We start from the raw sequence: 13,430 nt of genomic DNA, 5'->3' as shown, positions 1-13,430 counted from the left end.
CTTATATTAAAAACCAGGGCCTTGACGCCCAGCATCCACTCTGGGTGGTGGCCAGTTCCTAGGCATTAGGGCCAGTTTCTGCTCCTGGAGCCTCCAATTCCCTCTATGCCGATATACTCACTGCCAAGAAATGTGTCAATCACTCCTCTGTTCTCCACTCTCCTATCTTACCCTCTCCATCAGTATTTCCTCTCAGTTTGGCTAAGAGTGTCATAAACTGTCCCAATATGCCATTTTCTCTCTACTCCAAACTCATGTTTCCTGAAGCCTTGATGTTCTCCCTAAAATATTGCTACTAAGAAGCCTGTAGTGATTCCCTATTATCTACGGACATAACACTACTAGTTCTAGGGTTTAGCAGAAACTCCCCCTTGGATCCCACTCATACCCATGATTTTGGACTTTTCCTCAAACCTCTTTTTTGTTGATGGCTATTCCCACCCAGGAACACTGATGTCATTACATACACACAGAAACCTTAATCACTCTTACCCACACTCCTCCATTCCTTCTAGATTCCCTTTCATCCCAAAAATATTGTCTGCACGCATTTTCCTAAGTTTTATTGCATGTCGGTAACAAAAAAAAAAAAAAAAAAAGCTTTAAAATTGGTGATTTTCTATCGCTTACAAGTTTCCTTTCACATCTTCAAAAATGCAAGCAGCTCTAAATCATGGTGAAATGCACTTCCCTTTACAAGACTAATATTTTATACCCTTGAGGAGGAAAGTCATAGACAAGGGTGAACAGCTTTGCTCATTTTTAATGGAAAAGCCTCTCTTGAAATCTGATCAGTTAAACACTCTCTTCCTCTCCCCCTCCCCCCGCCCCCCTGCGAGCATGGACGCTGATTGTCTTTAGCCTGGGAAGGTGGCTCCTCTTACAGTGAGAATCACTGTGTGTGTTTGTCTTTACAGCTATGTCATCCCTGGCTTCTCTGCTTTTCATGATACTTTTTGGTAGAAACTTCCATAGTTTCTCTCCAACATTTCTCCTTGCTCAGTCTCTCTTATTTCATAATACTTAATTGTCTTTATTTTTTCTTTTGTCACTCAGAAAGCTGGAAAGACTCCATTTTCACCTTGGAAAATAAAATACTTCTTAGTCACTTCCTTGGCACATCAGAAATTATCACCAACCCTTGCAGTCACCCATATTTTTGACCTGTGAATTTCCTTCACACAAGAACATCCAGTATCACTTTATACTTCCATCAACTTCAAAAACTTTTCCTCCCAAGATTCTACCCTATTTCCCTTCTCATTTCAAAATTTATCCAACAGACTTTATAGATTGTTTGACAAAGAAACATTGAACGTTTCCCCTAAATTAGAAGATTTCCCCTAAGATTTAAAACTTAATACTCAATTTCCTCATCTTTAGAAAGACAAACAGCCCTAAAATTGTGTGAAATTACTTTCTTTAAATCCGCATGCCCCTCTTGAATAGAGCCCAAATCTCAGGAAGGCTTTCTTAGATCAGGCCCCAGTCGCTTATCCTAGGCCCCAAGAGATTCTTGAGAACTACTATCCTTTTGTCAGGAAGCAAAAGAAAGTCTCCTGCCCATGAGACCCTTTTTAAGAGGAGCGTCTCCCCTTTGGTCACATATTAGAAACATTCAGTACTCCCGATGATTGGTTCCCAAACTATATCCTCAAGTGAAAATCTCTGGAAAACTGCAGGTACCAGGATAGTCAAAACAGTCTTCAGGCAGTTCTAATCTGTAGCCTGGGTGTGACTCACAGTGACAACAGTCTCCACCTGCCTGGAGCATAGTGAGGTGGCGATGGACAGGGGAGTCCCCTGCAGTCAGGTAGAGCTCATGGCAAAGTACACACTGTTCCTCTAAGGCAGCAGATCTCAACCCAGGCTGCATGTTGGAATCATGGAAGGAGTTTTTCAAAACACAAATGCCTGGGACCCAACCCAAAATAATTAAATCTGAATCACTGGGGTTGGCCTTTGAAATGCCTTCCAGCTGATTCCTTTGTAGAATCAGAGCTGGGAAGCTGTTTTACAGCTGAATTCACTTGTAGGCAAGCTCCATGATTTTGCTGAGTTTATAAACTGTGGGAGAGCTACACTTTACTAAGTTATATTGACCTGTAGAAAGTGTTAGTGAAGGTTGAGGACAAAATAACAGGGAGGCACCTCTTTGGGATGTTGCTGTTTGGGAAGGTCTCTATGAATTGGGTGACTCCCAGAGACTGGGTGAGGAATATGAGCCAGCTTGATGAGAGTGCTAGTGGGGCATAGCGCAGGAGCAATCACATCCATTACCTTTAAGAGTGGCCGCACCTCCCATCAGCTTCAAAGACTGCTAGAAGCACAGAAGTGTGAGCAAATTTCAACACTCTGGGACCTCCTGACTCTTCTGAACCCCTGCAGGCCCTTTGGCTACAGAGAAAACTCAAGAATAAAAATGGAGGTGAGTTGAGAGGGAGCCTGCTTTCTGGGTGTTCATGGGAGGAAAGCTAGGTTATTTGTCTTCATTTTATTTCATAAACATTTTTATAGCCATTAAAGTTTGTGCCCTGCAAAGTCCTCTGTTCTTGACAAATAAGAACTATTTTCACCCTCATAGCAAGCCTGATGGAAAGTGTTATTACTATACTCATTTTACAGAGAAGGAAACTGAGGCATGGCATGTTAATTACCTTGAACAGGGATCCACAAGTGTCATTTCAGAGCTGGTAATAGAAACCCGGCACTGTGGCTCCTGAGTTGATGACTTTAACAGCTATCCTATGTCACTTCTCAACAAATTCCTGATTTTAATGGAATTATATATCTGCTTTGATATTTAAGTGTGTCTTCCTATTATCTCCTTATGCTACTTCCTTTTATGTTTGACCATAGTGAGTCTGCTTCTCTGGCCTGTTTTTAAGTCCTATACCAATTCTACCCTCATCTAGGGGGTGAGGGAGGGAGATGTCTATTGGTTGATTTCCCTGCTAGTGGTGAATTGCATTTCTGTTCCATTGCATACCTGGTAACTCTAGGTAGGAGACCAGCACTGTGTATTTTAAATTGTCGACTGCTGAGCATTTTGTGTTCCTTTAAATAAAGTTGGGCTTTGTTCTTTGATGTCATTACTTGGGATATTCATGCTTAGGAAGATTGTTTTGAATATGTGCTAATTGGGACTGGAACAGGCTTCAGTCTGTATAGAATTTGGCCCCATTGCTGAGGCAATACCCTGTGAGGGCTCTATCTCAATCCCTTTGCACTTGGGGTCTTTGTAGTCTAACTGCCTGGGACACAGATTCTTTCTGGCCTTCAGAAAAATGCAAATAAAAACCACACTGAGATATCACATCTGTTAAAATTGTATTATCAAAAAGACGAGAGAACAAGTGTTGGCAAGAATGTGAAGAAAAGAGAACACTTGTGCACTATTTATGGGAATATAAATTGATGCAGCAACTATAGACAACAGTATGGAGTTTTCTCAAAAAATTAGAACTAGAAATACTATATGATTTAGCAATCCTACCTCTCAACACTTACCCAAAGTAAGTGAAAACAGGTTCTTGAAGAGATATCTGCTTTCCCATGGTCATTGCAGTATTATTCACAATAGCCAAGATATGGAAATAACCTGAGTGTCCATCAATAGATGAATGGATGGAGACGTGGGGAATGGGTGTGTATATATAACATTCCATTGTACATATGTGGACTCACAGGCATGGGCAGATCTAACCCACTTCACCCATGGCCAGGACTGGAGCACCATCACCCAGGCTCAGGGTCCCTCCATCTATCCCCAGAGCAGTGTCCTCTGTCCAGTAAACCCCTATAAAGAGCTTTAGTCTGAACACCAAAAACAATATATGTGGGGTTGTGGGGTTAAGACACAAGTGGTAATTCTGAACAAACCCTGCCCCCATGGGATCAATGGAATGTTATTCAGCCATGAGAAAAAAGGAAATCCTGTCATTTGTAACAACATGGCGAAACTTGAGGGCATGATGTTAAGTGAAATGTCAGAGAAAGACAAATATAGTGTGATGTCACTTACACATGAAATCTAAAAAAGCAAACCTCTCTTGTGCAATGCCACCAAAATGATGTTCAAGTGTTTTATAGAGGTTGGCCAGGTGGCCTACATTTCCTTTGGCCTTCATGCCGGGAGGATGGTCCAGATTATAGATGCTATTGACCAGAAGGGGGCTTTGGTTGATGGACCTTGCATTCAGGTAAGGAGATATAATATGCCTTTCAAATGCATGGAGCTCACTGACTTCATCTCAAGTTCCCACACAGTGCCCGCCCAAAGTATGTCGGACAAGCCTGGCAGAAGGCAGACACCAGTAGGAAATGGGCGGCCATGGGATGGGTCAAGAAGATTAAAGCCAGAGAAAGGAAAGCCAAGATGACAGATTTTGATCACTATAAAGTCATGAAGGCAAAGAAAAGGAGGAAAAGAATAATCAAACTTGAAGTTAGAAAGCTACCAAAAGCAGCTGTCCTGGAATCTTCTCCTAGAAATGTACCCACTGCTAAGGTTGCCGCTGGAGAAGTTGCTGCAAAGTTTCTAACAAAAAAAGTTTGCCGCTACAGGCAAGAAGGCTGCAGTCCAGAAGATTTCTGCCCCATAAGCTGCAGGCCAGAAGGCAGCGCCTCCAAAAGCTGGGAAGGGTCAGAAATCTCAAGCCCAGAAAGCTCCTGTTCCAAGGCATCTGGCAAGAAAGCAGAAAAGCAGAAGAGGCGATTATAAATAACTAATAAAGGTTCTTTTTGACACATGCACATACAAAGACACACAAAAGCCAAACTCCTAAAATGGTATAAACTTCTGGTTATAAAAAGAAATAAGCTTGGGGGAATCTAATGTACAGCATGATGATTATAGTTAACAGTACTGTATTATATACTTGAAAGTTGCTGAGGGAATAGATTATAAATGGCTGACAGCAAAAAGAAATAGTAGTTACTTGACATGATGGAGGTGTTAGCTAATGCTATGATGGTAATCATTTTGTAATATATGTGCATGAAATCAACATGTACACTTTAAAACTTTTTTTAACATTCATTTTTGAGAGACAGTAACAGAGCATGAATGGGGGGAGACAGTAACAGAGCAGAGAGAGAGGGAGACACAGAATCGGAAGTAGGCTCCAGGCTCTGAGCTGTCAGCACAGAGCCTGAAGCGGGACTTGAACCCATGAACCATGAAGTCATGACCTGAGCTGAAGTCAGATGCTTAACCAACTGAGCCACCCAGGCGGCCCTCAACATGTACACTTTAAATTTATACAATATTATATGTCAGTTGTATCTTAAAGCTGAAAAATAAATGTTTGATGGAGGTAGTCTATCAAATCCATCAAAAAACTTAATTTCTATTCTTAATGACAATGTCACTTTTCATTGATGGTAGACAAACAAATTGCAGAAAAAAGATACTGTAAATGAGATATTAATGCATATTAAAAGTAAAAATAGAGGGGTGCCTGGGTGGCTCAGTCGGTTGAGCGTGTGACTTCGGCTCAGGTCATGATCTCACAGTTTGTGGGTTCGAGCTCTGCATCAGGCTCTGTGCTGACTGCTTGCTCAGAGCCTGGAGCCTGCTTCAGATTCTGTCTCCCTCTCTGCTCTTCCCCCGCTCACACTCTGTTTCTCTGTGTCTCTCAAAAATAAATAAACATTAAAAAAAACTAAAATAAATAAATAAAAGTTATGTATTTACTCAGAAAGAGAACACAGAGGTAAAGTATTTTATATGACTTAAAAAATGCTTTAGGGGCGCCTGGGTGGCGCAGTCGGTTGAGCGTCTGACTTCGGCCAGGTCACGATCTCGCGGTCCGTGAGTTCGAGCCCCGCGTCAGGCTCTGGGCTGACGGCTCGGAGCCTGGAGCCTGTTTCCGATTCTGTGTCTCCCTCTCTCTCTGCCCCTCCCCCGTTCATGCTCTGCCTCTCTCTGTCCCAAAAATAAATAAAAAACGTTGAAAAAAAAATTAAAAAAAAAAAATGCTTTAATATGCTATCTTTCCCCATAAATTTATACATTGAATTTGACTAAAATGTTGGCAAATAGTTGTTAGCAGTATTTCCTTGTGTTTTAAATTCCTTTTTATTATTTCTCATTTAAAAATTATTGTATATCTTTTATTTTCCTAGGTATACCACTAAAAGTGTGCCTTTTTGATATTGTTTCATAAAACAAGTTTTTAGATTTTTTATTCCTCCATACGGGACATTTATTTTGTCTTTTGTTTACACTCCGATTTTTACTATATATTTCTTTTAATCTCTTTGGATTTATTTTGTTTTTCAAACTTCAGATGGATCCTATGCATTAGTTTTCAACCTTGTCTCTTTCTCTAAATATATAGTATAAAATAATTTTCTCTAAATATAACTTTTTCTGAAAATATGTAGGGCTGAAAATTTCCATGGAAGCACCACTTCAGTTGAAACCCATAGGCTGTTCATTACCCTTTAGTTCTAAGTGCTTTTAAACTTCTATTATGATTTTTTAAACTGTGAATTATATAGCAATATATTTTTGAATTTTTAATACTTATAGGTTTTTTCTTGGCTGTTTTTTAAAATAACTGTATTTCTTAGTTGTACTGTCAAAAAACCATGATGACTGATACCTTCACTTTCTAACATGTTGAGGCTAACTTTCAGCCCAATGCAGGATACATTTTTAAATGATCGTGTGTGCATAAGAAGAATATGTATTTCTTAACTTTGACACGTGGAATTTAATATACTGCACTAAGTAAAACCTCTTCAGATCTTATATGTTCTTATACAGAGGTGGGAATCAAGTGCATGTCTATACCCCAACAAACACAGTCAATGTAAATGTAATTTAAAACATAATATTTAAAATAGTGTTAGAAAATAGTAGGTACCTAAAATTTTTGTGTAAATGTATTTTTCTTTTTTATAGTTTTGAACTATTGGATTATAATAAACATATAGAAATGTGCACCTATCATAAGTGAACAGTTCAAAGATTGAACATTCCTTAGCACACAGATTGAGAAAACCAAAGCAGTTATCTTGATTTCTCTTGAACCCCTTCCAGTCACCAACCTCTACCAAGTATAATCAGTCACCTGAATTTTAATAGCATATACAAGTGTGATCTATTTTTTTCATTGTTTGAATGATATCCTACAGTACATATTTTGTCAAGCTGTTGTCACTCCACATTATTTGCAAGATGCACCCATATTGATGCTTATAATTATGGAATGTCCTTTCTCATTAATATATGTCAATGTAAGAATGCATTTATCAGTTCTATTGTTGATGGATAATAGTATATTTTCAGTTTTTAGCTATTACAAACAGTAATGCTATAAATGTTCTAGTACATGTCCTTGCATTTTTGTTGAATATATACATAGGAGTAAAATTGTTGGGTCAGTTTTCCAAGGTGCTTGTGGATGTTTACACTCCCACCGGAATCTGAGAGTTCTTACTTCTCCATAGCCTTACCAGCACTCGGTATTGTTTACCCCAGGATGCTGATGTTATTATGTTTCGTCCTACTGTTTTTCCTTTCCTGTTCTTACTGGAGTCTACTGTGTGTGTGTGTGTGTGTGTGTGTGTGTGTGTGTGTGTGTGTGTGTGTTTGTGTGTGTGTGTGTGTTGGCAAGGTGGGTGTCTGGTATGAGGCAGGTGTCAAGATTTTTTCCCATATGGATCTCCAATTGAAACAATTATTGAAAAGCCAATTCTTGGGGCACCTGTGTGGATCAGTCCGTTAAATGTCAGATTTCCACTCAGATCATGGTCTTGGGATTTGTGGGTTCGAGCCCTGCATTGGGCTCAGTGCTGACAGCTCAGAGCCTGGGGTCTGCTTCAGATTCTATGTCTCCCTCGCTCTCTGCCCCTCCTCTGCTCATGCTCTCTCTCAAAACATAAATAAAAATTTAAGAAAAAATAAAGGAAAGTCAATTCTTTCCAAACTATTATGCAATATCACCCTTGTCACAGAGTGACAGGTCTGTATGAGACTATTTCTACAATGTCCATTTCTATTTCTGACTATTCTTGTTACAAAACCACACTGTATTAATTACTATAGTTTTAGAATAGGTTTTGCTATATTTTAAAGTAAAATTTTCACCTTTTACTTATCTCTAAAATTGTGGCTTTTTCTTTGTATGTTTCCATTAAAAATTGTAGAATCAGTTTGTCAACACACACATACACATACACATGCTCACACACAATACACACCTTAGAAATACTGAAATTTATATTGTGATTGGAATGATTCTACAGATTATTTTAAGGAGAACTGACACATTTACTAGTTTGAATATTCCAATCCATGAACATGGCATATTCCTCCATGTATTCAGATAGTCATTAACTTGCCTCCGTAACATTTATAGCTGTCACTGTAGAGGTTTTTTTGCATGATTTTCTATAAATTTATTCCTACATATTTGTTGGTTTTTGATGTTGCAATGATGGCTTGCTTGTACTTACTATTCAAAATAAAACAAATATTTTGGGGGGCATCTGGGTGGCTCAGTCAGTTAAGCATCCGACTTCGGCTTAGGTCATGATCTCATGGTTCATGAGTTTGAGCCCCGCGTCAGGCTCTGTGCTGGTAGCTCTGTGTTGGCAGCTAGGGTCCTGGGACCTGCTTTGGATTTGGATTCTCTTTCTCTCTTTCTCTCTTTCTCTCTTTCTCTCTTTCTCTCTCCCTCTCCCTCTCCCTCTCCCTCTCCCTCTCCCTCTCCCCCTCCCTCCCTCCCTCTCCCCCCTCCCCCTCTCCCCCTCTCCCCCTCTCCCCCTCCCCCCTCCCCCCTCCCTCCCTCCCTCCCCCCTCCCTCTCCCTCTCCCTCTCTCTCTCTGTCCCCCCACTCACATTCTGTCTCTATCTCAAAAATAGACATTAAAAATTTTTTAAAAAGAAATATTTTAGTCACTATGTCATGAAGGAAAGATAATGATTAATATAAATCCATGAAAATAGGTTTAAAAATATTATCTTATAAATAAAAGGAATTCTCCCATATACGACACTACAAATATATTTCAATAGTTTACATTCAGACCTTCAATTATATCTCTAAGTGTGAAAATTTTTAGAAAATGAGGTTTTAAAGTGACTAGAAAAAAGTATCTTTTCCCAAGTGTCTCTTCTTCAATTTCCCTCTCAAGTTACTATTGTACAGCTTTTGCTAGAATAGCTACAAAATCAGAAAATTCATTTTCTCTTGAGACAACTCCTTCAAATATTAAAGACTCCTTGAAAATCATCCAAAAATATCTCTCCATATAATTTGCACTCTTTGGTTCATATTTTATCCAGTGGCAATATACAGCTCTACCTTTTTCCATATGATAACTCTTGAGATCATAAGGGCAGTGTCTGTGTCCTTACTCTCCTCCCCTTCCTTTCTGTGGGCTAAGTGTTTTCCCCAATTCATAAAACATGGTTTCCAACCTTTCCACCACTTTGCTGGTCACTCTTCTCTGAACGCATCCACGATTTTTATGCACTCTTCATACTTTTCAGTATGTTGCCCATTATGTCAGGTGTGGCCTCAAAAACAAGGATACCTTTTCACTTTGAGTTAAGTTCCCTACTTCTCTCAGTGCGCTGAAGTCGTGGTGTCATCAGAGAAGCGGCCTGGCTTGGCATTTAGAAGCCTTCCAAATTGACACTTACATTGATTTCATCATTTTCATACCATAGTTTTGCCTGCCTGGGGACTTTGGTAGAAGTAAGGACTTCTAAGTCAGGGATGTAATCACACTAAGCTTGAAAGGGAAGATTATCCATCCATGAATTCTAGCTGGCCTTCTGTCCCTGAAAGAAAACCACCTCTTGCAAAACAAAATTACAATCATAAAATTGATCTGTGACCATAAGAATTAGGGCAAGGGGTTTTAGTTCAGCCATGCAATATTTATGTCAGCGTTCTGATAGATCCCTCATCAGAATAGAGAGATGCCTCCCATCAGAACCACGCAGAGTGAATCTTTTATCAATGTGCTTTCTCCCCACAGCAAGGCTAGAGGGAGGGAATACTGTCACTGATTGCTGAATGGTCTTGCTTTTCTATATTTTATGCTAATTATTCCCCGTTTCTAATAAATAAATCTTTTTAGATTCCTTAACATCTTATGTCTTGCTCTATTCAGGAGGCCAACTTGTCTTTTCAAGGTGACTTTGATTTTCTCTTATCATTTTAGGTGGTTTTTATAACTTAATTCTTAGAGATGATTCTTATTTCTATTTACCAAATTCCAAGAAAGGTCCTTACTATCACCCACATGAGTTTACATGACTAAGTAGTCGTAAAAACTATGGCCACGTAGCCACACACAAAGATAAGACCTTTGTGCTTTTCCTGCCTCCTCCCCCTGTGGCATCTACAGGGAGGAGGAGTGTATCTTGGGAAGTTTGACGATGGCAGTTACTGATTAACATTAGCCCTTTGGATATCAATCGTCCTGGCATATCTCAGAGGGCCATTGATATCTCTGATTAGACACCCCCTTGAGTGCACAGCTTTACAATGAAAGTAAGAGATCTGATCTGCCCAACTTCCCACTTGTTTTCTATTTTTTCTAAGGCATATCCAATTACAGTTAAAAGCACGTGGCTTCCTCCAAAGACTATGAAGAATCAGGGAATAATTAAGGTCAGAAAAGCAGCTTTAAAATCCTCATATTTACCATAAATATCCAAAGAGAAATTCCTTTGAATATCTTCACATCTGTGTAAGGTAGTATGTCTATTTCTGGAGTTCCTTTAGATTCTTAGAAGACCTGAACAATACACCTTGACCTCACACCAAAGATGTAACTTTCGTGTCCCAGGCAACAGTTATCAGTATTCTAACGTCTTTACAGAGTTTCTCAACACAGCTACATAAGTAAATGCGGAAGGGGTAATCTTTTTTATACAGCCACTTTGAAGATAGGAATACAAATTGAGGAGGAAGGTGAAGATGAGAAGCAATGCCATAAGGAAAATGTGTATCTTTGTAAAAGTTAATTGTAATGATAATTACTTTCTGCTTTGGAAGCACATAGATGATGTTGGCTCTTACAATGGAATTTGTTCAAAGAAATAAAATAGATTGGGCTATTCAACAGTGACTGAATTGTTCATTATGTTAAGAATGGAAAGCAATCTTGTAAAATGTCATCTTTTGCATTTATTTTCATTTTCTGAGGACATTTATGCCAACTAAATGTAAAATTTCCCCAATATCACTCCTACCTCATTAAGGGAGGAAAATAATATGGCTAAATGCCTTTGACAAATAGTTCTATTATTTAAATAATTATCACTGTCTTTGTCACCAAAGATACAGACAAGGAAAAAGCAGGTGAAGGCACAAAAGGGAGATTCAAGATATTTCTCAATAATAGGAAGAGGAGGAAGTAGTTGAGTGAGAAATTCACCTGCTGCTGCAAACGGCAGTCCCTGCAGAGATCTAGCTGTCCTAGAAGCATTGCACACCTTATACCCCTTAGTCACATGCACACTCCCTCTCACACCCACTCAGAAAAGTGACTAAAACAATGGCAAAGAATAAACCATTTTCTGTTTTGGAGGTACCAACTCACAATTCTGCAAATCGGTATTTCTGGTCATCCATTTTAAGTTCAGCTTGAACGCTAGGTAGTGCCTGTGTTATTGGATGGTTTCTGCTTACGCCTTCCTTCCCAGCGTGGGCCTCTGGAGATTAACCTCTCTGTGTCTGGGCAACATCGGCCTATACAACCTTCACTGACCTGTGTTTGTGTACCCTGATTGGTTTGCACTTGCAGAAGGAATCCCTGGCCTGAATGTTGAGCCTGAAAATCCTTCTTCTATTTCCAGGCTGGCCTCATACCCATACTCCTTTTTTTCTTCTCCCTCATTGAAGTATAACTGACATTACATTATATTAGTTATAGAGTGCATAATGTCCTGATTGGATACTTGTATGTATTGCAAAATGAGGACCTCAATAAGTCCAATTAACATCCATCAACATACGTCGTTATTTTTTCTTGTGATGAGAATTTTCAAGATCTCTCCTAGCTACTTTAACATGCAATACATGCATGCAATATGTGATTAACAGTAGTCACCATGCTATGCACTATATCCCCATGACTTCCTATGTAACTGGAAATATGTATCTTTGAGCCCCTTCACCCATTTTGCCCAATCCCCACCTCCAGCAACCACCAGTCTGTTCTCTGTATCCAGGACCTCCAGTTTTTTGTTTTGTTTTTGTTTTGAAGTAGAGTTGAGACATAAGGTTACGTTAGTTTTAAGTGGACAACGTAGTGATTCTACAAGTCTATACATTGCTGCTATGCTCGCCAGAAGTGTAGCTCCCATCTAACAGCATACAATGCTATCACAATACTCTTAACTATACGCCCTATGCTGTACCTTTTTTTTTTCATGACTTATTTATTCCACAATTGGAAACCTGTATCTCCCACTCCCCTTTACCAATTTTGCACACTCCCCCATACCCTTCCTCTCTGGCAACCATCATTTGTTCTCTGTGAGTCTGTTTCTGCTTTGTTTTTTCATCTGTTTCATTTTTTTTATTCCACATATAAATGAAATCCTGTGGTATTTCCCTTTGTCTCACTGGCCTAATATCCTCCAGGTTCATCCATGCTGTTGCAAATGGCAAGATCTCATTCTTTTTAATGGCTGATTAGTCGCTGTTGTACTTACAGACAACCCAACTTCTTTATCCACTCATCCATCAATGGACACTTGGGTTGCTTACATGTCTTGCCTATTGAGCATAATGCTGCTAGAAGCATGGTGGTGCATTTGTCTTTTCCAATTAGTATTGTTATTTACTGGGGAAATGCACAGTAGCAGAATTACTGAACCGTATTATAGTTCTATTTTTATTTTGGGGAGCAACTCCTACTATTTTGGGTAGAAAACATACTGCTTCCACAGTAGCCGCACCAGTTGACATTCTCACCAATAGAGCAGGAGGGTTTCTTTTTCTCCACATTTCCACCAACACTTGATATTTCTTATCTTTTTTATTTTAGCCATTCTGACAGGTATAAGGTGATATCTAGTGGTTTTGACTTGCATTTCCCTCATAATGAATGATGTCGAGTGTCTTTTCATGTGTCTGTTGGAAATCTGTATGGCTCCTTTGGAAAAAAATATTCAGGTCCTTGGCCCATTTTTTAATTGGATTATTTATTAGTACGGAGTTATATATGATCTTTATATATTTTAGATATTAATCTCTTGTTGGATATATCATTTGTAGACATCTTCTCCCATTCAGTGGATCACCTTTTTGTTTTATTGATGGTTTTCTTTGCTATGAAAAAGCTTTTTATTTTGGGGTAGTCCCAATAGTTTATTTTGTTTTTGTTTCCCTTGCCTAAGCAGGCATATCTATAAAAATGCTAGGGCTGATCTCAAAATGATTACTGTCAGT

General features: G+C 39.1%; 1 pseudogene; it reads left to right on the top strand.

Moving 5' to 3' along the window:
* Window positions 1–4,070: 4,070 nt before the first annotated feature.
* Window positions 4,071–4,727, top strand: LOC122218522 (annotated as a pseudogene).
* The last annotated feature ends 8,703 nt before the right edge of the window (window positions 4,728–13,430 follow it).

The sequence above is a fragment of the Panthera leo genome, chromosome B1, assembly GCF_018350215.1.
Source record: "Panthera leo isolate Ple1 chromosome B1, P.leo_Ple1_pat1.1, whole genome shotgun sequence".
NCBI classification, from domain to species: Eukaryota; Metazoa; Chordata; class Mammalia; order Carnivora; family Felidae; genus Panthera; species Panthera leo.
The sequence above is the reverse complement of the archived record's forward strand: the minus strand, read 5'-3'. Positions and strand labels throughout refer to the sequence as shown.